This window comes from Mauremys mutica, chromosome 10, assembly GCF_020497125.1.
Source record: "Mauremys mutica isolate MM-2020 ecotype Southern chromosome 10, ASM2049712v1, whole genome shotgun sequence".
Taxonomy (NCBI): domain Eukaryota; kingdom Metazoa; phylum Chordata; order Testudines; family Geoemydidae; genus Mauremys; species Mauremys mutica.
The window spans coordinates 45,238,275-45,264,037 of record NC_059081.1 but is presented as its reverse complement, the minus strand read 5'-3'; the positions used below and the strand labels follow the sequence as shown (position 1 = coordinate 45,264,037).

At 45.4% G+C, this 25,763-nt stretch overlaps 1 long non-coding RNA gene across 1 annotated transcript in view; it reads left to right on the top strand.

Moving 5' to 3' along the window:
- Positions 1-2,934: 2,934 nt before the first annotated feature.
- The window catches only part of LOC123378441, a 32,145-nt gene continuing 9,316 nt past the window's right edge, over positions 2,935-25,763 (top strand). The window contains exon 1 of the long non-coding RNA XR_006582620.1: positions 2,935-3,083. This is a non-coding gene — a long non-coding RNA (uncharacterized LOC123378441). The remainder of the gene's footprint in view (positions 3,084-25,763) is intronic.

Sequence of the window (25,763 nt, the reverse complement as noted above, 5' to 3'; positions counted from 1 at the left end):
TAAAAAACGCTTGCTTAAAAAAAAATGTTTGCTATTTGCAAAGGTACACTCACCAGAGCTCCCTTCCATGGCGTCACTGTCTGGGATAGTTGCTTGGGAGGGCTGGGAGGAGGGTAATTCCGTCAGGGTGATAAAAAGCTCCTGGCTGCTGGGGCTCACAGAGTGCCGTGTGCTCTCTGCTAGGTCGTCCTCTTCTTCATCTTCATCTTCCCCGTCTGCATAATCCTCAGCCATGGCAGAGATTATAACCCCCACCTCGGAATCCACGGTCAGGGGTGGGGTACTTGTGGCGCAGCCCCCTAAAATTGCATGCAGCTCAGCATAGAAGCGGCATGTTTTTCGACCTGCCCCGGACCTTCCGTTTGCTTCTTTGGTTTTCTGGTAGGCTTGTCTGAGCTCCTTAACTTTCACTCTGCACTGCACTGAGTCCCTGCTGTGGCCTTTATCCGTCATAGCCTTAGAAATTCTTTCAAATACTTTTTCATTTCGTCTTTTGGAACGCAGTTCTGTTAGCACTGAATCCTCTCCCCATATAGCGATCAGATCCAGTACCTCCCGTGCAGTCCATGCTGGGGCTCTTTTTCAATTCTCAGGAGACTGCATTGTTAACTGTGCAGATGAGCTGTGCGTGGTCACCTGTGCTGATGAGCTCTGCACGCTGGGGAAGCAGGAAATGAATTGCTTGCCCCTGCCCTGAAACGCTGGGGAAGCAGGAAATGAATTTCAAAAGTTTTCCTGTCTACCTGGCCAGTGCATCCGAGTTCAGAATGCTGTCCAGAGCGGTCAGTGGTGCACTGTGGGATACCGCCCGGAGGCCAATACCGTCGATTTGCGGCCACACTAACCCTATTCCGATATGCTAATCCCGATATTAGCGCTACTCCTCTCGTCGGGGAGGAGTACAGAAACCGATTTAAAGAGCCATTAAAATCGATATAAGGTGCCTCCTAGTGTGGACGGGTGTGGCGTTAAATCGGTTTTACGCTCCTAAAACCGGTTTAATCGCCTAGTGTAGACCAGGCTTCACCCAGCTACAGTCAATCCTAGGGTTACCAACCCTCCAGGATTGGCCTGGAGTCTCCAGGAATTAAAGATACACCTTTAAAGAAAGAGAGCATATCTTGGCAGAGATTCTTCCTGAAAGGGCTCATGTTCTGAAGTGCATTTCTTTCTGCTCCATCTGCACCTTTCACAGAAAACACCTTTGCATGACTTTCAGCTAGACCAGTAATAAATAAAAGGTTCAACATCTGCTGTGAAAGAGGAAAGCATATACACAGTATTCCTGTTGATAATTTTAAGTTCCATGCAGCATCTGTGCCTGTTTTGTTACAGGACAGGACATAAAAGCCTCCAATATTTATTAAACAAACAAAAAAGCTAAGGTTAAACATTTTAAAGGCATAAAACATGTGGAAATGCAGAGCTAAAGGGATACACGTCAACTTGAAATCTAGTTAAACATAACTTAAAGTAGTTTCAGGAATTAAATCTGCTTCTGATGACTCTGCTTTACAATCACATTTTCAATTTTATTTAATGCTTTTTTTCTCACCAATAGCTGTGTGAAAGGCCCTCATATATTCAGTTTGTCAAATGGAAATAGCAACCACTCATTTTGAAATCAGAAATAATTTATATAGAACCCAAATCTGCCATGACCTCCTGCACAGAACCTCTTTGAAGACCTCTTTGATTAGTTTTCTTGCACATCTTTCACTTCTAGCTTTTAGCGTTTGAAAAGTTTGGTAGGTGCTATTAACAAAGAGTGTGAAATCAAATGGCTGTGATTTTATATGTTGCCTGGAGGCATTTGCCTGTTTCTTGGTGTGTTGAAAGCAAGGGAGCTGCTCATGGCAGACTGACAATGCAGATCTGCTCTGAAAAGTGACTCTGAAAATGACATCCCGGTGTTCAGTACTTACTGTTGTTCAATAAATAAATGTGCCCAGTCTACAAGTTAAATGTTTAGTTTTTTTCTGACTCTCAGTTATGGAACCGTAGTTTTTCCTGTGGGAATCAAATCAGTTTCTTTCCTTCTCACACATTACTTATAATAAAGGTTCTGCAAACCATTTTATGCCCTCAGTGACACCTCAGCAAACACACTGTCTTCAGTAGGTTTGCACAGTGTAACTGACTGTACCTTAGTTAACAAGTCTGTAGATGCTGCACAAGGAGAAATAGAATTCTGCTGTGTCTGTCCTAGTTGGATGAGATCTGCAGGCTTCACAAAAATTAAAGCAGTAAACAAATATTTTACTGGAGAGAGAAGTGTTAACAGACAGCATAATATGCAGAAGAAAACGTAGGAGGAGGTAATGATCTCCTCCTCTTTTGTAATGTACCTCTCCTTAGAGTCAATCCATGGTTGTTCAAAGAAAGGGGTCAATTTCTATCTCGATGGAGGGGAAGAAAGAAAAAATAGTTTTGCCATTGACTTCAGTGAGGCTGCATAAGGCAGGGAAGAAATATGTTGTAATTGTTCGGTGCATAGTATAGAACAGGAGAGGTTATTTACATGAATTCTCCACCTCCTGTTAGTTCCACACTAATGATAGATGATAAAACTTTTTAAAAGCTTCAGCAGGCTCACGACTTTTTCTTAAGTTGCTGAGTCAGTGTAGAAATGACTTCCATTGCTTCAGGTGCATTGCTCAGCCCAGAGCCCTTTAGAAACCATAAAACATTTCTAATTAATTATGCCTATTCAATTAGTGAGCCAAACTCATGAAGACATTTCAGTGGTGACCTTTTCCCCCATAATGAGGCCTGATCCGGTGCTACTGAAGTCAATGGGAGTCTTTCCTTGATTGCAGTAGGTGCTGGATTGGTGTCTTGGGGTGGAGGGGCATAAGGGACCAGAACAAAGCAAAAGCTAATGGTGCTACCCTGGATGGAGGTATAGTCAGGACAAGCTTGGGATATGCTGATTCAGAGCATCCTCTATAACCTAAAGCTGACTTCTTCAAGGGAAAACCCAAGGTTTCTCAACCTGCTGTCCCTCGGAATGCTCTTCCTGGGTTGAAAGATCAAACTGATTGATGGAGGCATCATTTGCAATCCTCTGTGTGTCTGTCTGAGTGAGTTTAAAGTTGATTTTAAAGAGTGTTGTCCTTTTAGAAAGTATATTCTAAAATGCATTGTTTCAGTCATTCCTTTAATTTGTTTAGTTTTTGCCTATTAACAGTAAAACCATATCCAGTGCTAATTATTCATGAATGATGTGGGTTTTTTTCCTAAGAAATTAATTTTCATCATTTATAGAAAATGTGAAGGAAACAGAAGTATTAGCACCCAAATTTAGGTGAGATCATATCAATGCCACCTACAAGCAAAAACTTGTTTTTAAATAATTAATTAGCGTGTTTGGTTTTGTTGCTTTAACAAAGAGGTTAAATATAGGAAAACAGATGTATAGGAATGACCATCTCTTTGAGGGGAACAGTGTCTTAAGAGGGAATTGAACAAATGCTTCTATCTGTGAAAGTCCATAACAATATGAAAAGACACATACTTCAGCAATAGCTGTACTTCCTGAAATGAAATAAACAAAAATATGGTATGATATAATAATGGAGAGGGGTCAGTTCAACCACAGGAAAACAATGTAAGAATAGAGTTAAGAGAAAAAAAAGGTCAGCATATAGTTAAAATAAACATTCAAAATTGTAGCTCTGGATCTGATCAGTTCTGAACTTGAAGGAAGCTGAGAATCTGATTTCAATAGACTGATGTTGGGGTGTAAGTAGCTTCTTGCAGGAACTGGCCTGCAATAGTTAGCAGAGCTGATAATGACCTTTCAGAGAGGTAAGCAGGAACAACCTCTTATTCAGATACAGTCTGCAAAACTTCTAAAATGTGATAAGGTCTGTTAGGTAAACTGTAGGCCTCTGTGCTATGCCTCAGTTTTGGACATGAGTGATAATGTATCCAAGAGACCCTTGTTAAAAATTCCCCTACTAAACTGATGCAAGATTTATGTGAATCCCTGCTGCTGGATTCTTTGAAAAACAAGCTTTTTTTCCCCTTTTGCTGTGCATTAGATTGCTCCAATAGCAGTTTGAACAAAGTTTCTAGCTGCTAAGCATAATACGTGTGCACTTAGAATAAATGCTGAAGCAACTGTAAAACATATAAAGAATACATGTGTGGGGCAAGATTATCAGCAGGTATAAATCAGAATAGCTCCATTTAAGTCAATGGATTTACACTGATTTGCACCAGCTGAGAATCAGGCTCAGTGAGTTACTATCAAACCCTAATTTAAAAGAAGATGTTTTACCTTTCTTCAAATGAGTACTTTGGGCCAATTCTACTCCTGCTTAGGGCCTGATCCATTGACTTCCTGGGGCTTTGGTGCTGATCCTTAAACCTGTGTGAACCAAGTAACTTTAAATTATCATGACGAAGATTCAGTCTTTACTTCTGGACATGTGACTAATAATATGTAGTTTTCATATAGCACATTTCATCTTCAGTCCTGAAGTTCTTGCATACACAAGCTCTATGTGACTTGCAGCCCTTGCACACCAAAACTGCTGTCTCCATTCACAGCTGAGCCCAACCTTAGTAGTAGCACATAAAAGAAAAGAAGCAAGCCAGAAAGAATGCAGCTTCCTCTGGAATTCTGAAAAATAGGAGAATGTTTGTTATTTATTTGTATTCCACTAGTGCCCTGTGGCCCCAGTGAGTATCAGAAACCCCATGTGCTAGGTGCTGTACAAACACATGTAGCATTAGAAGTAGCCCTGACTATAAAGTGAGATTAAATATACATGTGGTGCAGCCACTAAACCTGCTTTTTGGGAAGTAAAGGAAAAATATATTAATTTAGGATAGAAATAAAGACAAAGGTCCCAAGCATATGGAGACATGTACTGAAATTGTTTGTGCCTGGAGTACTCTCGATTTAGATTATGCTGAAATTGTTTTGAGACTAAAACCAAAGTGAAGTAAATGACAAGTCATTCACTTAAATGGGCTGTACCAAGATTCATCCTTACATATTTTCCATGCAAGTCCCTCAAGAAACATTACCCGGCTGTTTCTATTTGATCATATTAAGAAGAGATACAAGTGTCTTTCCATATGCTGCAGTATAGATACACCATTGTAAATAGGGGAAGGAAGTCTTTTAGCTCAACGAACTATGTCTGTGTCTCAAACTTGCAGTTCTGCAAAACTCCCATTGATTGCCATGGGAGTTTGGGCTGAATAGATTAAAATTAAGTAGAGTAAGATGAAGTACCTGGCTGCTTCTAATTCCAATATAATAAACATAACATCCCCAAATAGTAGGGAACCACTAGTGTGATTATTTTAAATCCCTTTTTGTGTACATGTAACAGTAACTATAATTCCAAATGAAAAAATATACATTTTTTTTTTCGTTTCAACATGCCTAGTCTCTGCTAATTCTTATCTTCAGTGTTTCACAGTGAGGAGCTAAAATAATGTCTTAAGAAAATATGTTTTGGTATTAAAAATACTTCAAATGTTCATTAGCAAATCATGTTTTGAGGTGTTAGTTTGCTGATGCTGAAATCCAATAACCTACTTTGGGATTAAAACTGTCTTTTTCAATTATATGATCACTGATTTCATGCAAATAGGAAAGCTCCTTTCTAGACATTATTAATCTCATCTTTATTATAGATCATTTCCTATTCACAAGTTAGATGAAAAGATATGTGTCCTCATTGTACTGTACTGGCTTTGCATATTTGGAAATGTTAGGAAAGATGAACAGAATAGGAAAGTGGTTGTATGTAGCATGGTACCCTTAATACAGCAATAAGAGTTCCCTGAAAAACTAGCCAGAGACTAGCACTAACATATTTAGTACAAAACAATGAGCAAGGATACATGAATACATCCTTCATCAACTACACTATGCATGACAGTGCAATGTAAAATGGAGGTCAGATATTCAATCCAATCATTGGGCAGGAGTTTGAAATAGTGTAGTTTTGGTTTGCTGAACATTTTTTGTTTTGGGTTGGCCCAAGACAATTTTTTTTGTTGTTTTGAATCAGCCCTGAAACCAAAAGATCAGTTATTCACACAGCTCTGCTTATTTCCTTTTGCACTGACTTCACTACACTTAATATCTTGAGTTCTGAGTATGGTGAACTTGGAGAACTTTTTAAAAAGCAAAACTAGGTGAGTTTCCCAAAGTAAGTGATCTCTACTGTAATGTTACTCAGTTTCCTATCATCCGATTTCAACCCTCAGAAGGAAAATCTTGATTTGAAAGCACATTTTGATAGAGCAAGTAAAACTTATTCCTGTGGGCTAGATTTTATGATGCATGCATTTAATATTGCCACAGATTAATGCTCTTTTCCTCTTATACTCATGCACCCACTACATAATATAATATATCAGCAGCAGGAGGGTAAGATATTCTAGCTTTTTATTAACTATAAATAATTCTTAAGCATACAGAGGATATGAAAGAATTTACTGTCTGCTTATGGTCTGCTGCAGAGTGGTGGGCCAGGAAAAGTAAAGATAAACTTATCTTGTATTCAGTTCCTGGCAATAATTTTCTGTGTAAAGTTCCTCCATTTTTATAGCGAATGTATTTAAAACCAAAGAGCTAATACCTTACATTTATTGAATTGACTTTGATTTGTTAACTTCAACAAAATAAGAGCCATCTGGAGCACATAATCCAAAAGCATTCATAGGTTGTTGAAGGTTGTTTTTTTTAGTATCACTGAAAAGGTTTAAGAGAAACAACTATTTTATTTTGAGGGCTGTTCAAAAGGAAGAGAGAAAGGATGGTCTAGTGCAGAGGTTTTCTATCTGTGGGGTGTGCCTCCCTAGGGGTGTGTGGAGTAACACGAGGGGGGGGGCATGGCTGAGGCCTGAACCAGCCCCCACAGAGGGTGGGGAAGGAGTTCCGCCCAGCTCCGCTCCTGGGCCTGGCTGCTGGCCCCATTGCAGGAGATCTGCTCCCAGCCAGGCCTGCTGGCCCCTCGCCCATGGTCCTGTTTGGCCACCCCGCACCCAGGACTCCGTGCCCAGCTGTGGCTGCAGGCCTTGGGAAAACAGTCTGCTCTTGCCCTCACCCTCAGCTGTGACCCCAGCCCTTACCTCTGTCCGCATCCCCCCCTCCCAGAAGCACAGCCTTCCTCCCAGCTCCGGGGGGCATGGACGGGATAAGGGTGAGTTCAAGGTAAAAAGCTTGGGGATGACTTGGTCTAGTGGCTAAGGTGCTAGCTTGGGAAGTGAGAGATGTAGGTTCAATTCCCAACTCTGCTAGAGACTTCCTATGTGACCTTACAGTGTGATTCCATGAACAAAAAGGGAGGATCTAAGGGTATGTCTACACTACAAGAGTAGTTCGAATCACCTTAAGTCGAATTTGTGGAATCGACCTTACGAAGTCGAATTTGTGTATCCACACTAAGGACACTAATTCAACTTTGTGCATCCACACTAACGGGGCAAGCGTTGACTTTGGAAGCGGTGCACTGTGGGAAGCTATCCCACAGTTCCTGCAGTCCCCGCTGCCCATTGGAATGCTGGGTAGAGCCCCCAATGCCTGCTGGGGGAAAAAATGTGTCGAGGGTGGTTTTGGGTAACTGTCATCATTGAACCGTCAATCACGCCCTCCCTCCCTGAAAGTGCCTGCGGGCAATCTGTTCGTGCACTTTTCTGGTCAGTGACAGCGCGGACGCCACAGCACTGCGAGCATGGAGCCCACTGCAGTTATGGCCGTTTTCACCTCCTCGCACCTTATCGTCCACCTCTTCCACAGTCAGCTGCTGAGAAATCGGGCTACTTTTCAATGGTGCTGGGAGCACTGGTGGACCATAGGGGATGTTTTACCAACATCAACGTCGGGTGGCCAGGCAAGGTTCATGACGCGCGTGTTTTCAGGAACTGTGGTCTGTTTAGACACCTGCAGGAAGGTAGTTTCTTCCCGGACCACAAAATAACTGTTGGGGATGTGCAGATGCCTATAGTGATCCTCGGGGACCCAGCCTACCCGCTAATGCCCTGGCTCATGAAGTCCTATACAGGCGCCTTGGACAGCGACAAGGAACTCTTCAAGTACCTGTGAGCAGCAAGCTGCGTGACCTGTGACTGTTCAGTTTCTTTACAGAGAAGCTGAACCTGCCCCTGTTTCTTTACCCAGTTACTGTTGACTATCCTCTGCAGTTACATACCCCGTTCACCTCGTTTCCCCCACTTCCAACACACGTGTAAAAATAAAATACATGTTCCATTGTTACTTAACAAAGGTTTCTTTATTCATGACTTTGTGTTAAAGGGTTGAAACTGGGACGCAGACTGTGCTGCGTAGGGTGTGCAGTGATGTAAAGACCGCCTCTAAACTCGAGGAATGACAGGCTCCTGCTCCTAGAGCGGTCCGCAGTGCCAGACTGGTTGTTTCAACGGAGCCTGCCATCCCTCCTTTTTGGGATTCTGTGTGCGGGGGCTATGTGACCTTGGCGGAGGAGGACGGATACAGATTCCTCTGCTGCGTGACTCTGCGGTCCAGAACAAGGACCGCTGCATAAGATCTGTAACTGCCCTTCCCCGCTACAAAGTCACGTACCCCCCCCACCCACACAGAACCTGGAAACCACCTCCCATACCGACCAGGGTGCCTACTGACTGCACTGTGTGTGTGACCTGCTGCTGATCCTGCCCCCGTGTCTGTACCCTGGTAAAGGTGACCGTCCTATGCAATTACCAACCCCCTTCCCCACCCCCACCCCCTTCAAACACAGTCTTCTGTAAAAAAACATGACGGAAACAGTAATTAACAGCAAAGTATTTTTAATAATTAACTAGACAGTTAGGGGATGAAACTGGGATTGGGACTTGGGTGAGTCAGGAAGGGAAGGACTTCTCAAAAATTAGGCTATGAGAGCTTTTGGGTACTTGAGCACTCTGCTGGGGTGCAGTGACAGTTTTCACGGCCCCTGGCGCCCCCCTTCTGGTTATTTTGGGTGAGGGGGGTATGGGACTTTGTGGCGGGGGAGGGCAGTTGCAGATACACTGCAGGGGGGCTCTGTCCTCCTGCCTGCGGTCCTGCAGAACATGCACAAGGCGCTGGAGCGTGTCCGTTAGCTCCCTCATTAGTCCAAGCAGCGTTTGAGTCGCCTGCTTGTCTTCCTCACGCCACCTCTCCTCCCGTTCGCTGTGTGAGCGCTAGTACAGAGAGAGGGTCTCCCTCCACTGGCTCTGCTGGTCCGCCTCGGCTCGGGAGCAGCCCATAAGTTCAGTGAACATCTCGTCCCGTGTCTTTTTCTTTCGCCGCCTAATCTTTGCCAGCCTCTGTGAGGAGGATGCTGTGGCAGGTCTGGAGACAGTCGAAGCTGTGTGTTAGGGGAAAAAGGGAGTGAATTCCTTTCAAAGATACATTTTTGCGAACAATGAACACAGTCTAGTCTGTGTCTGTGAACAAGAGCATGCACAGCACCTATCTCGTGCGCACTCCTGCTGCAGGCAATCCGGAAAGCATAAACTCTGCCCCTGTCCCACCCCATCGCAGTGTCCCCCGACCCTTTGAATTCTGGGCGAGATCACCCTGAGGATGGTCACTGAAGGAGATAGAGAACGCATTCTGCGTGAAAGCCAGCACAAACCAGGGGCCTATGCAGCCATGCTCGGGGAGGCAATGCTCCCTGAGTACCTCATGAAAGCCTGGCGTGGAAAAGTGTGCTACCACGGAGCACCCAATAAGGCAGCTCTCCCCAGGAACCTCCTGCGGAGGCTTTTCGATTACCTCCAGGAGAGCTTCGTGGAGATCTCCCAGGAGGATTTCTGTTCTATCCCCATATATATAGACCTCCTTTTCACATAGTTCAGATTCCTGTTCCATTAATAATAAAAGTTTACATTTTTAAAGCACTTACCGACTGATCCTTCCCCTGATTCAGGGTCCGGGTTAACGGCCGGGGAGGATTGGTAGGGGATCTCCGTGAGGGTGATGAAGAGATCCTGGCTGTCGGGGAAACCAGCGTTGTAAGCGCTGTCGCCTGCCTCGTCCTCCACAAACCCTTCCTCATCTTCCCCATCCGCGAACATCGCCGAGGAACTGGCTGTCGACACTGTCCCATCGTCAGAGTCCACGGTCACTGGTGGGGCAGTGGTGGCAGGCTCCGGAGCGTCCGTTTGCTGCTTTGGTCTTGTGGTAGCCTTGTCTCAGGTCCTTGATTTTCACGCGGCACTGCGTTGCATCCCGGCTGTATCCTCTGTCTCTCATGACTTTGGAGACCTTCTCATAGGTCTTTGCATTCCGTTTTTTGGAGCACAGCTCCGAAAGCACAGACTCCTCGTCCCACACACCGATCAGATCCAAGACTTCCCGGTCAGTCCATGCTGGGGCCCTCTTTCTATTCTGAGATTGCATGAACTCCTCTGCTGGAGAGCTCTGCATCGTTGCCGGTGCTGCTGAGCTCACCCCGATGTCCAACCAGAAAATGAGATTCAAACTGGCCAGGCAGGAAAAGGAATTCAAATTTTCCCGGGGCTTTTCCTGTGTGCCTGATCAGAACATCCAAGCTTGGACTGCTGTCCAGAGCGTCAACAGAGTGGTGCAGTGTGGGATAGCTCCCGGAGCTACTAAGGTCGATTTCCGTCCACACCTAGCCTAATTCGACATGGCCATGTCGAATTTAGCGCTACTCCCCTTGTCGGGGAGGAGTACAGAAGTCAAACTAAAGAGCTCTCTATGTCGAATTAAATAGCTTCGTGGTGTGGACGGGTGCATGGTTAATTCAAATTAACGCTGCTAAATTCGAATTAAAGTCCTAGTGTGGACCAGGCCTAAGTCCTGTTTTTAGGCACCACTGCAATGCACAACATTACCACTCAGCTGCCACCTATGTTTCCGCCTCTGAGCATGTGCACTGATGCCTCACTCTAGGCATCCAGATGCTTATCTCCTGCCTAAGCCCCAGAGCGATTCAGAAACTGGGGAAGATAGGCATTCAGCCCCTTAAGTAGTGTATAGGGGCCTGGCAGTGCTCAAAGGCTGCCTACCAGGTTGGGCCTTTCAGGTGAGTTCACACAAAACAGCTGCGGGGAGGAGGAGGCAGCTCTCCCTTACAACCCTTAGCCTAGTGGCTAGGGTACTCACCCAGGGTGTAAAGGGACCCCTTCTCTTGAGGGGGAGAAGGGATTTGAGCAGGGATCTGCCACCTCTGAGGTGAATGCCCTGAATTGCCATACCTAAGTTCCTTCATGGATCTGAGCCTCAGTGGCTCAGTTCCCCTCTTTTAAAATGAGGCTCATAGTTCTTCCCAACCTCACAGAATGAATCCTTCACCTGGCTGATGCACTTTGACTTAACTCAGACTGTGATCTGAGAGACCCTTGACTGAGCTGACTTTATAGATAACACTCCTACTTGGTCAACTCCTCAAAGATGCAAGTTGACAGAACAAACCAGAGTCAGGAGTGGTAGAGTGAGGGGGGGTGATAGCAGCCACTTCCCCAGTATTTCAGCAATGAGGTCAAAGGCCAAGAGATCCCATCAGAGGGCACCTAAAGGGCTCCCAGGGTTTGTTGGCAAAAGGGAACAGTGATAAAACTAGATGATTTGCTAGGAAACAGGTTTCACCAGCTTTTACTTTGAGTTTTTGAGTTCTTATGAACTTGAAATTCCAGAAACTCCAGTTATACATCAGTATTTAAAATAGATTCCTTTATTGGAGTCATGAGCAACTTTCATTATAGGGATATATCAGTGATAATCGGTTCAAGGTGCAACTTTGTTTGCAGCATCACTGTAATTCAGTGGCAGAGTTTCCTCACATAATCCAACAACAAAGTACACAGCAAGAGCTTCCCACAAGGATTCTAATAACAGGAAGCTTTATGTAAACAAGCTACAAATGAAAAAGGGCTTTGGAGGGTCTCCATTTGTAGCTGGATGGGGCATGATAGACAAAGAGAGTCTCTTAAAAGGGTCAGAGAATTTCAGCAGGGTAATACACACTAATAATAATAAACCACCATTTTCTTATTTATGAATGACAGAATTCTTCTATCTTACATCTACTCATCAAAGTACCTTGTGTGGTGGCTAAATATTTAGAATGGGATTTCCAAAGCATCTAAAGGAGTAGATACTTTATACCTATTAATGTTATGTGACAGATGCATGCCCTTGGGTGCTTTTGAAAATCGTCCCTTTAAATAATACATTCTTTTGCACTTTCTCTGGTGTAAATTAACCTTGTCAGTAAAGCTCTGTTATTATGGAGTACAAAGGTTGCTTTAAAGGAAGTTCTGCCTGGGCATTTCTGAAGGGCTATGTCTCTATCCTTACTATATTGAGGAAGGAAAAGATGACATGCATCTGACACTCTGTTTACTGGTCTTGGGTCACGAAGTGAGACTGTGAGATGACTCTGTAAGAAATTTCTCAGAGAAATTCTGACTGTGTGCAAAAGTGAAAGGGCCTTTAGACCCTAGCCAGTAGGAAATAATTTTAGATACAATCAGTGAATCACAGAGACCATTTTGCATCTGTGTAAGAAGACCTGAGGGTGTGTGCTGATCTCTGAAGGACACACTACAGAATTAGGGACAATTTCTCACTTCCTTGTGGATTTTTGTTCCATGATTGCTAACTCTCTTTCTCTATTATCTGTAACTTAATTTTCTGTTTCTATAACTATGATGTAGTAGCATTAGGTTAAATTATAATCGAAGGACACACTAAGAGTGTTCTTCACTTGCAAATTATCACAACAGCTAATAGGCCACAGTGCATAATTTAATCATATAAAAAGCAACAAAGAGTCCTGAGACATGCGTCAGACGAAGTGGGTATTCACCCACGAAAGCTTATGCTCCAATACATCTGTTAGTCTATAAGGTGCCACAGGACTTTTTGTTGCTTTTTACAGATCCAGACTAACACGGCTACCCCTTTGATACTTACATATTACAGATGTCTTATATGATTATCACTTCTTGTTTGCTATAACAATGGTCTTATGTTAATCAACGGTTTTCTAATGGCAAAACATTCTTGGAAATAAATAGCATGGCCAATTCTTGGAATTATGATATTTTTGGTAATTATGTTCTTAAAGTGTTTAAACAATCCAGACCAAGGGTGAAATTCTGACCCTATGGAAGTCAATGGGAGTTTCGGTATCAGGAAAGATTTTTTTTTCCTATTGGACCATATTGGTAGGATCCCAGAGGGTTTTTCACCTTTCTCACTGTATAGTGGAGATACACTTTAGGCTAAAAGGAGTAAGAATAGGAACTTAATGCAAGGAGGTACTATAGGAATGTGTAGCTAAATGCAGCTTGCGGCCAGTATCCAATATGGATAAAGGCTAAAAGGGCCAGCTGCCAGAGGTAAATGAGACCTGGGATGTGGCTGAGAGACCTTTGTCTGGTAAGGAGAAGGGGAGACCTGACATCCTCTAACCCCCATGTGGGTGTGGGGGAAGGGAGAGAGGATTGAGAAATATGCTGAGTCCTAATGGTTGAGGAGGGAGAGGAGAAGCCATTTGCCCCCAAGTCTGGTAAGCCGATGGCCACCACACCTGAGAGGAGGAGGTGTAGAGTGCTAGTGGTCAGGGAATCCCCTGTGAGGGGAACAGAGGCCTCCATGTGCTGACCTGGCTTAATGTTTCAGCAGGTGTGCTGCCTGTCTGGAGCCCAAGTCTGAACCATTATAGAAAGGTTGCCGAGACTCATTTGTCCCTCTAATCATTACCTATGCTCATCCATGTGGGCACCGATGATACTGCTAGATCTGACCCTGAGCAGATCAACAGTGACAACAAGGCTCTAGGAGGTAGGGTGAAGTGATCAGTAGTGCAGTTGTCCATCCTCCTGATTGAGGGTAAGGGCCCAGGCAGAGACATGCCCACCCTAGAGATGAGTGCATAGCTGTGCAGATGTCAATGGGAGGGCTGCAGGTTCCACAACCATGGAATGCTGTTCCAAGAAGAAGGTCTTTGAGGAAAAGATGGGATCCACCTGACCAAGCAGGGGAAGAGCATCTTCACACACAGACTCACCAACCCTGTGAGAAGGGTTTAAATTAGATTCAAAGGAGGCAGGTGACAGAAGCCCACAGTAAGTATTACAAAAGATTACCTTAACAGAGGGTTAGATATTGGGGGGGGGCAGAGGAGACATGGAACATTACAACAGTCATAGCAGAAATGAGGAAAATAAATAGGTGCATTTGCTCAACATCTTAGATGTCTATACACAAATGTAAGGAGTATGGGAAATAAACAGGAAGAACTGGAAGTATTAGTACATAAGCTAAGTTATGACTTAGTTGGCATTACAGAGGCTAAGTGGGATGAGTCTCCAGACTGGAACATGGGTATAGAGGGGTCTATCTTGTTCAGGAAGGACAGGCAGGGTAAAAAGGGAGGAGGTGTTGCATTAGACTTCAAGAATGCATTTCTAGAACAAATAATAGAAATATCCAAAACACAAGACCTGGAAGTAATGGGGGACTTAAAACTACCCAGACATCTGTTGGAAAAGTAATATGGAAAAACACTCAATTTCCAATAAGTTCTTGGAATGTATTGGGGACAACTCTTAGTTCCAGAAAATGGAGGAAGTAACTAGGGGGATAGGCAATTTAAACTTGATTCTGACGAACAGGAAGAAATCTGAAGGTGGAAGGCAATTTGGGTGAAAGTAATCATGAAATGATAGATTTCATGATTCTAAGGAAAGGAAGAGGTAAGAGCAGCAAAATAAGGACAAAGGGCTTTAAAAAAGCAGATTTTTATCAAAGTCAGAGATGTCCCATTGGAAGAAAATCTAAGGGAAAAAGTTGTTCAGGAGACCTGGCAGTTTCTTAAGGATTTGTAGCTGTGCCTTTAATATTATCACAACACAAAGGAAGGATAAGAGGAATAGTCAGAGGACAAGATGGATGCATCAGGAGCTCTTTAATGACCTGAAAATCAAAAAGGAATCCTACAAAAAGTGGAGATATGGACAAATGTCTTAGGATGAGTAGAAAAGAATAGCAGAAGCATGTAGGAACAAAATCAGAAAGGGTAAAGCACAAAACTTAGCAAGGGACATAAAAGGCAATAAAAAGAGGTTCTTTAAATGCATTTGGAGCAAGAGAAAAATGAAGGAAAGTGTCTACTTAGTTGGGAAGAAATTGGGAAGGAAAGCTAATAACTGGTGATATCAAGAAAGCTGAATTTCTTAATTATTTTGCTTCAGTTTTCTCTAAAACTGTTGGTTCTGAACAGGTACTCAACACTGTATTAACAACAAGAAGGAATGGAAGCCAAAATAGGAGAACAAATTAAATAATATTTAGATAAGTTAGATGTAGTCAAATCAGCAGAGCCTGATTAAATTCATCCTAGGGCAGAGGTTCTCAAACTGTGATCCACGGACCACTGAGCTCCATTCAGGTGGTCCACAGATAATTCCCTCTAAGGTGTGCGCCTGGGCGGCCGCACACAAGAAAATGAAGGGCTACCCACCTAATTAGTGGAGCATCACAGGCCTGGCTCCACTAATTAGGTGCCTGGACCCTGGAGAAGACACACATGTAAGGTGAGGTGGTGGCCTTGGGGGGGATAGGGAGGTAGGTGGGAGGGGGTAGTGGGGTGAGAAGAGGGGGTGGGAGGAATTTGGGATGTGCAGGGCTGTGGCGGCTAGAGAAAGAGGCGACTTTCCCCAGCTCCAGGGCTGTGGCTGCCGGGGAGAGATGGCCCTCCTTCCCAGCCTCAGCTCAGGGGCTGCTGCAGTGGGGGAGAGAGGGAGAGACCCCTGTCCTTCCCAGCCCCAGCTTGGGGGATGTCATGGCAGGGGAGAGAGGGCACATCCATCACATTAGAAAGGTAAGACTACTGATATTAAAATATGAGTTGTGTGCTTTTGTAGAACAAAAAAACATTAATTATTAGTAAGGTTTTTTTATATAACGCTTTTATCCAAAGAACTTTACAATAGTTAGCTAATGGTACAAACAACATTTGGAAAGATCATTAAGTGGTCCGCCAAGACCCTCAGTAATTTTCAAGTGGTCCATAGAAAAAAAAAGTTTGAGAATCACTGTCGTAGGGTACCTAAAGAACTAGCTGAAGCAATCTCGAAACCATTAACAATTGTCTTTTAAATGTCATGGAGGATGAGTAAGGTTCCAGAAGACAGGCAAATATAGTACCTGTCCTTAAAAAGGGGAACAAAGAGGACCTGGAGAGTTATAAATTAGTCAGTCACCAATAGCAATTCTGGGGGACCCAGCCTACTCTTTGCTGCCCTGGTTCCTGAAGCTATACGCTGGCCTCCTCAACAGTACCAAAGAAAGATTCAGCTACTGGTTCAGCAGGTGCAGAATGACCATTGAATGTGCTTTTGGTGGACTGAAGAGATGCTGCTGCTGTTTACTCACTAAACTGCCTTGCTAAGATCCAAACTTCCCATAGTTATAGCTGCATGTTGTGTATTGCATAATATCTGTGAGGTAAAGCAGTGGAATCTCCAAGGCAGAGGGATGAAGTGGACTGGCTGTCTGCTGTACATGAACTGTCAGGCACAAGAGCTGTTAGAAGAACAGACCATAGAGCTATACAGCTGAGGAAGGCTTTAAAAGACCATTTTAACAATCAGCCATGGTAGTGTTGTCTAATGCTTTTATGAAAGTGTCTCTTGTGTGTACAGAAATTAAATATAAGTGGATCTTTGCCTCCTGCTATGAATTTTGTAATGCTTGGTGTTGTAAACTAATAAAGACACTCTGATGTTCAAAATAGAATTGTATTTTGTATATCTTCAAAATAGAAGAAACAGGCAACAAAATTAAAGTGCAAACAAACACACAAGGTTAAAAACCTCTTACCAGCATGGTAACAGGGTGAACCAGACTTTAAAACCCTAAGTAAAAACGGAAGTAAACAGTGAACATTTATATTCATGTATCTAAAACCTAGTACAGTATAGTGGGTTGTGGCTACATATATATCAACCTGCGGTTTTCACAGGTTAGTGTATGTGTAGCTATGTTTCTCCTTATTGTCCCCAACACAGAGTGTCAGGGGTAAGGCTGAATGTCATGCTGCCAACTGGTATGTTGAGGGTGTAGGGAGCACTAACCCTGGAGTTCTCCAAGGATTGGAAAATCTGCTGAGTCCAGGGTCTTTGGGCATGTGGGTCAATAATGTTTTGCAACACCTGAGATTTTTGCTTGAGCAAACCCCTGATGTTCTGGTGCCTTTCCCAATGTCTCTCTCAGTCCTGCAGCAACTGCTGTCTCCATTCCTGGTCTTTTTTCATGGTCGTGTTCATATGGACTCTCCAAGCCCTGTGCTCACAGCCTGAGGCCATAGAGGATTAGAAGATCTCAAATAACATATTCTCTCTAGTCCTTTTCTTTCTCCTCAGAGAGGGATATTCAGCAGGCATGCCAGAGGCTGCTGATTAAAACAGACAGATATGCCATTAGATTTATAGTCACAACAGAAAGGGAAAGATAAGTGTTACACTCCCTTACATCGTTCCCATAAATACTTCGAATAAGAAATGCTAATCACAGAATCTCAGGGTTGGAAGAGACCTCCCAGAAGTCATCTAGTCCAACCCCCTGCTCAAAGCAGGACCAATCCCTAGATTTTTACCCCAGCTCCCCAAATGGCTCCCTGAAGGATTGAATTCACAATCCTGGGTTTAGCAGGCCAATGCTCAAACCACTGAGCTATCCCTCATTACAGCATTGTTCTGCAGTTCAAACTATGGCGAGTACAATCTAGCCTGGGGGAGAGGAGTGGGGGTGATCTGCTGAGTGGCTTTAAATGCTGGGCGCCCCTCCCCGGGTGTGAATATAGGGAAAGTGCAGTGAATATTGGCAATATTTTCACAGGCAGTGGTGATTTTGAGTGTCACCCTCAGGAATGAGATATCAAAGGCACAGAGAACCCAGCTACTACTGGTGTCCTGAAGCCACCTGGGCCCATTTACTTCTAGCCCATTTACTGCAGTGGTGGCAGCCAAATTTATTGCTGAGTGGCATGGGAAAGTCTCATTTAGCTGTTGGAGAAACAGGGTTGCCATCCATAGAAATCTTCAGGAGAGGATTGCAGAGTATCTCCTTGGAAGTTTCATGGAGATCTGTCAATAGACTAAAAGGGACATCCCTACTGAGATAAACAAAGTACTCCACATGCCCCCCACCCCCCACCAAGCCCAGCAAACCAAAGAATGGAAACGGGGACTCTACCTCTACCTTTGTTTGTTCTACCACTACCTGAGCACAGTGTTACCCAAGGTTTTGCTGAACCCAAAGCTCTTGGTAACCTTACTCTCTGTGAGGTGGTGGCAGGAAATAAATCAATGGGGACATGGCCATTGGCCGATAGTTGATGCAAGCAGGCAAACAAGTGCTTTCACTCAAAGCTTCTACTTTATTTAGTCCCGAGCACTTACATACATCCGCAACAGGTTAGTAGAGCACCCCAGAGTACACCCAGATTCATATTTACCCAGGGTCTCGGAGGTCTCAAGTGGATAACTGTAGATTTCCAGTGGCCAGCTTTCTGTCTGCACGGGAATTTGAGAAGTGTTCAGTGTTCACTGAGCCCAGATTTCTTTCTCTTTTTATACCCAATTTGTTAGTATGACATAGCTAGTTCATCAAAAAAACTGCTAAGCAGAAGTGTGGAGTTTTCCAGCCTGTAGTATTCCATGTTAACCAGTTGTATTTCACATAGCAATAATTTAAATATTACTAGACTTTCTGTCTTGCAAAACCGCATCCTTCGGAAAAAACTCGTCAGGAGGGCACAGGGTCATTGTTTACTCCTTGTGGTCACTCACTTCCCCCTCCCCTCTTGGTCTGTTAATTGTGCTAAGGCTGCTACAAAGATCTTAGAGCTGCTTTCAGCAATAAGCATAACAACTGGTATTCCAGCTGCGGGCAGTGGTTTAGGCATGTTACCGGTTTAACGAAATTTCCTCCTTACAACAGCACACGGATCTGATGTGGATTGTGTAATCAGATTGCCAGACTGCTATTTCTGAATTTATTCCCTAACATTTTCCCTAAGTATTTTGTATTAGGTTCTAATTATACAAGTAAAGTAAGCAATGAAAACTCAGTGCCTGTGTTTTCTTAACTTGCAGATGAGATGGGCACCACTTTTAAATGGAGAAGAAGGTCTGGAGGGTGGAGGAACCAAGGGAGGGAGATGAGGTTTTGGGCAACGAAAGCGGGGGGGAATATTATAAGGAGTAATGCATGTACATACTTACCCAAGCGCCCTTCCCCATCTGCAACAGGCTCAGCTGCACTCACCTAGTGGTATTGCTTGACTCTTGGCTCACGGCAAGGTTTGAGTTCCCTGCTATGTCTCCCCCCTCCTCCTCACTGTTTATAGAAGGGGTCTCAACCTCTGGCTCCTGAGAAGTGTCCATTGGTGTATGCAGGGACTGGTTGGATCACAGACATGCCTGGCATGCAGTTCCTTTTAAAAGGGGCAGATCTGTTGGTCAGTACCAGATTTCTTGTGTGCTCCCTTGCCTTCAGGTATCCCTGGTGAAGTTCCCTTGCTGACACTCAGCACTACTGCTCATCCCTGTTGTGCACCCGTTTCACCACCCCCTGAGCAATCTGCTCATAGATATCAATGTTTCTAATGTTAGTCCATAGCTGCGCTTGCGCAGCCTCCTCTCTTCATAGGCCCGGGAGCATATCTAGTAGGACTTTGTGTGCAGGGAACTGACGTGACCAGATGCACACAACAAAGGTTATCTGCAAGATGTGCTCACCAAACCAGGCAATCAGGAAAAGGCATTTCAAAAACAAGCAGGAGGGCTTAAAGGAGAAGGGGGGGCTTCTGGTCTCTGTGACCCTCTGGACAGTGAATTTCAAAACTGTAACTGGAGTAGTTACTATTGTGAGAACAGGCGCATTGTGGGACAGCTGCTGGAGGACTGTTAGGGTTGACACACATAATGCAGTGTCTACACTTGCACTGTTCCACTTAAGTAGGTCAACTGTGGCTCTGCGTTTCTTGGGGAGGTAGGGTTATAGAGTTGCTGTAACAGGGTGCTTATGTCAATCGCAGACAAGTTGTGGCATAGACACATGCAGAGCTAGGTTATCATGAGTTGACTTATGACGACCAAACTTTGTAGTGTAGACCAAGCCCCAGATACAAATAATGCTACACGTTGAGGTGGTTGGTACCAGAAGTTGAAGCTGAACAAAATCTACAATTTTTCAGGATCTCATGATCTTTTTAACAAGCTGAATCAAATAACACTTAGATACCATGGTGAGAGTTTTGTGTGTGTGAGAGAGGCCCCTGATCTTCAGGTTGTTTTGAAGTCTGCATCCAAATTCTGCAACTCAGACCCGTTTCTAATCTTTGTTTGTTTTTTTCCATAATATATGAGCAGAAGCAGGTGTTTTCCCCTACCAGCATTTGATCTGTGTGTGAAGAATTAAGGGTATTAAACACTGTCAAAGCAATGACTGGGATTTAACTATGCAGACTCTTGTTAACTCTAGTGAGAGCAGCAATTGTAAAACCCTGCATATTGCTCTGAAAATTTAGAATCATCTAATGTGACAGTCAGTCTCTCTGTAAAAAACATTTCAAAACTTGATTACTCTGAATCAATATGGTAGAAGGGCTGTGTCCTGTATCAGAGCCAGTTGGAGCCCTGGAGTGATATTTCAGTTTATTATAATTCAATGCCTGTTTAGGTTGCCGATCATATTTCATAAGTGGGATAAACACTGGGCCCCCTCTGAAAGTACCCCAGAGTGTTCTGGTTGTTCTACAGTGCTTTGATAATGTAAAACAACCCTAAAGCTGGCTTAATTGGCCACCTGAAGAGTCCGCTGCCTTAGGAGAATCATTGTGTGACACAGAGCCATTGAAGTGGTTCTTCTCCTTCCTGGTCACTACCAAAGGGCTATGCCTGGGGCATCCCTGTGATTCACCAGGACAGCCCTGGAGCCCATGACAGCCAGAATAAATTAGAGCAGCTTTCAAGCTATTCTAATTTTTGCCAGGGGTCAGACTCTGTAAATCCATCCCAGGATCAGCAGAAAGCAAAAGTAGTTTAAAGCCTTTGTCTCTATGCAACGCCAAGAATGTCTCTTGTGAGTGATTTTCTTAGGCCTTGTCTACACTACAAGACTATTTCGAATCAACTTAGTTCGAATTTGTGGATTCGACCTTATGAAGTCGAATTTGTGTATCCATACTAAATACACTAATTCGAATTTCTGAGTCCACATTCACGGGGCCAGCGTCGACTTTGGAAGCGGTGCACTGTGGGAAGCTATCCCACAGTTCCCGCAGTCCCTGCTGCCCATTGGAATGCTGGGTAGAGCCCCCAATGCCTGCTGGGGGGAGAAATGTGTCGAGGGTGGTTTTGGGTAAGTGTCGTCATTGAACCGTCAATCACAACCTCCCTCCCTCCCTCCGTGAAAGCGCCTGCGGGCAATCTGTTCGTGCACTTTTCTGGTCAGTGACAGCGCGGACGCCACAGCACTGCAAGCACGGAGCCCGCTGCGATCATCGCCGTTTTCTCCTCCTCGCACTTTATCGTCCACGTCTTCCACAGTCAGCTGCTGAGAAATTGGGCTACTTTTCAATGGTGCTGCAAGCACTGGGGGACCATAGGGGACGTTTTACAAACATCAACGTCGGGTGGCCGGGCAAGGTTCATGATGCGTGTGTTTTCAGGAACTGTGGGCTGCTCAGACGCCTGCAGGAAGGTAGTTTCTTCCCGGACCACGAAATAACTGTTGTGGATGTGCAGATGCCTATAGTCATCCTCGGGGACCCAGCCTGCCCGCTCATGCACTTGCTCATGAAGCCCTATACAGGCGCCTGGGACAGCGACAAGGAACTCTTCAAATACCAGCGAGCAGCGTGACCTGTGACTGTTCAGTTTCTTTACAGAGAAGCTGAATCTGCCCCTGTTTCTTTACCCACTGACCGTTGACTCTCCTCTTCGGTTACATACCCCGTTCACCCCGTTACCCCCACTTCCAGCACACGTGTAAAAATAAAATACATGTCCCATTATTACTTAACAAAGGTTTCTTTATTCATGACTTTTCGTGAAAGGGTTGAAACTGGGACGCAGGCTGTGCTGGGTACGGTGTGCGGTGATGTAAAGACCGCCTCTAAACTCAAGGAATGACAGGCTCCTGCTCCTAGAGCGGTCCGCAGTGCCGGAAGGCTTCTTTCAACGGAGCCTGCCATCCCTCTTTATGGAATTCTGTGTGCGGGCGGATATGTGACCTTGTGGTGGAGGAGCACGGATACAGATTCCTCAGCTGCGTGACTCAGCGGTCCAGGACAAGGACCGCTGTATAAGATCTGTAACCGCCCTCCCCCGCTGCAAAGTCACATCTCTCCCACCCACACAGATCCTGGAAACCACCTCCTAAAACCGACCAGGTTGCCTACTGACTGCACCGTGTGTGTGACCCGCTGCTGATCCTGCCCCCGTGTCTGTACCCTGGGAAAGGTGACTGTCCTATGCAATTAACCACCACCTTCCCCACGCCCCCCATTCGAACACAGTCTTCTTTGAAAAAACATAACGGAAACAGTAATTAACAGCAAAGCATTTTTATTAATTAAGTAGACAGTTAGGGGATGGGACTGGGATTGGGACTACTGTGAGTCTGGAAGTGAAGGACTTCGGCAAAAGTAGGGTCTGAGAGCTTTTGGGTACTTGAGCACTGTGCTGTGGTGCAGTGACAGTATTCACGTCCCCGGCCGCCCCTCCTCCTGATTATTTTCGGTGAGGGGGGTATGGGACTTTGTGGCGGGGGAGGGCGGTTGCAGATACACTGCAGGGGGGCTCTGTCCTCCTGCGGTCCTGCAGAACATCCACAAGGCGCCTGAGCGTGTCCGTTTGCTCCCTCACTAGTCCAAGCATTGTTTCAGTCGCCTGCTTGTCTTCCTCACGCCACCTCTCCTCCCGTTCGCTGTGTGAGCGCTGGCACAGAGAGACGGTCTCCCTCCACTGGCTCTGCTGGTCCGCCTCTGCTAGGTAGCAGCCCATACGTTCCTCGAACATCTTGTCCCTTGTCTTTTTCTTTCGCCGCCTAATCTTCGCCAGCCTCTGCGAGGGGGATGCTGTGGCAGGTCTGGAGACAGTGGAAGCTGTGAGATGGGAAACAGGGAGTGAATTCCTTGCAAAGATACATTTTTGCGAACAATTAACTGAGTCTAGGCTGTCTCTGTGAATTCTGGGTTGAGACCCCTGTGCCTGCTGGGGCAGAAATCATTTTCGCGGTGGATTCTGGGTAAATGTCGCCAGTCATTCCTTCCTCCGGGAAAGCAACGGCAGACAATCATTTCAAGCCCGTTTTCCCAGAATTGCCCTGGCATACGCCATAGCGTGGCAACCATGGACACTGTTTTGCCTTTTGTGTATGTCACCGTATGTGTACTAGATGCCGCTGACAGAGGCGGGCCAGCAGCGCTACACAGCAGCATGCTTTTGCTTTTGCATGACAGCAGAGATGGTTACCAGCCATATTGTACCATCTACCATACCATAAATTGGTAATAAGATGGTAATAAGATGGGCATGGTTACCTGTCCTTTTGCACTGCCCCATTTGGTGCTGTCATAAGTGCCCCTGGCCGAGCAGCCAGGGGTGCAAAAGCAAAAATTGGGAATGACTCCCTGAGTCAATCCCTCCTTTTTGGTATCTAAAAATAGAATCAGTCCTGCCTAGATTATGGGAAAGTGTACTACAGAACCACTGTATCATAGAACCAGAGAGCACAGCTGCTCTGTGTCCGATCCTGCATAAATTATGAGCTGTATGCTATTCACAGGGGGTGCTCCTGCAACAACACCACCTGTTCATTCCGTTCTTACCCCAGCCTTCCTGGGCTACCATACCATGGTCCCCCCACTTGTGTGATGAAGTAATAAAGAATGCAGGAATAAGACACAGCGACTTGTTTGTGAGCAATGAGTGGAAGGAAGCCTCCAGCTGCAATGATAGTCCAGGCAGGACATTAAGGAGTGTGGATGAAGGAGCCCATCATCCCTGTGCTAGTCCAGGGGCAATCGAATCTTTTATTTACAATGAAGGGTGGGGGCTGATGGAGCTCAGCCCCCTGCTGCAATGATGAGGACGGTTACCAGCCATATTGCACCATCTGCCATCAAAAATTAGGGACAGGCGCCCTTGATCGACCTTACTGATAGTAGTCGGCATGGTTACCAGCCCTTTTGCACTGCCCCATGTGCCAATAGGCTGATGGTACAAAAAGATGGAAATGCATCCTCATCATCAGCCATCCATAGCGTGGGGGGAGCAAGGATGTTGGTGTTGAGTGCTGCACCATCGCGTCTATCTGCAGCATTCAGTAAAGATAGGGTGACATGTAAAAGAGTCAACAGAGGATTGTTTTCACTTCTGGTGGTGGGTGGGGTGTGCGCAAATTGCCGAACTATGCCCTGACCCACCGCAGACACTGTGTTTGGCCCTAGAAGCATTTGGAGCTCATCCAAGAATGCAAATACTTTTCGGAGACAGAAGGAACTGTGGGATACCTTGCGTCCTCATTCCCCCCTCCCTCCATGAGCGTCCATTATATTCTTTGGCTTTCCGTTACGCTCGTCACGCAGCTGCGTGCTGAGTCTGTGCTATGCCGTCTGTCCGTAGATTTCTTAAAAATACTTTGGACCAGGCGTAAAATTACAGTAATTACCCTAATTAGATGCAGGAGTCTCCGAGCGAGATCACCCTGAGGAGGGTCACTGAAGGAGATAGAGAGCGCATGCTGCGTGAAAGCTAGCACGAACCAGGGCCCGATGCAGCTGTGCTCGGGGAGGCAGTGCTCCCTGAGTTCCTCATGAAAGCCTCGCGCGGAAAACTGTGCTACCACGGAGCACCCAATAAGGCAGCTCTCCCCAGGAACCTCCTGCTGATGCTTTTCGATTAACGCAAGGAGAGCTTCGTGGAGATCTCCAAGGATGATTTCTGTTCTATCCCCATATCTAGAGAGCCCTCCTTTTCACAGAGTTAAGATTCCTGTTATATTAAGAATAAAAGTTAACATGGTTACAGCACTTACCGACTGCTCCTTCCCCTGATTCAGGGTCCGGGTTAATGGCCGGGGAGGGTTGTTGGGGGATCTCCGTGACGGTGATGAATAGATCCTGGCTGTCGGGGAAACCAGCGTTGTAAGCGCTCTCGCCTGCCTCGTCCTCCACAAACCCTTCCTCATCTTCCCCGTCCGTGAACATCACCGAGGAACTGGCCGTCGACACTGTCCCATCGTCAGAGTCCACGGTCACTGGTGGGGTAGTGGTGGCAGGCTCCGTAGCGTCCGTTTGCCGCTTTGATTTTTTGGTAGCCTTGTCTGGGGTCCTTGATTTTCACGCGGCGCTGCGTTGCATCCCGCCTGTATCCTCTGTCTCTCATGGCTTTGGAGACCTTCTCGTAGGTCTTTGCATTCCGTTTTTTGGAGCGCAGCTCCGAAAGCAGAGACTCCTCGCCCCTCACTCCGATCAGATCCAAGAGTTCCCGGTCAGTCTATGCTGGGTCCCTCTTTCTATTCACAGATAACATGAACTCCTCTGCTGGAGAGCTCTGCATCGTTGCAGGTGCTGCGGAGCTCGCCCCGATGTCCAGCCAGGACGTCAGATTCAAAGTGCCCAGACAGGAAAAGGAATTCAAATTTTCCCGGGTCATTTCCTGTGTGGCTGGTCAGAGAATCCAAGCTCCGACTGCTGTCCAGAGCGTCAACAGAGTGGTGCACTGTGGGATAGCTCCCG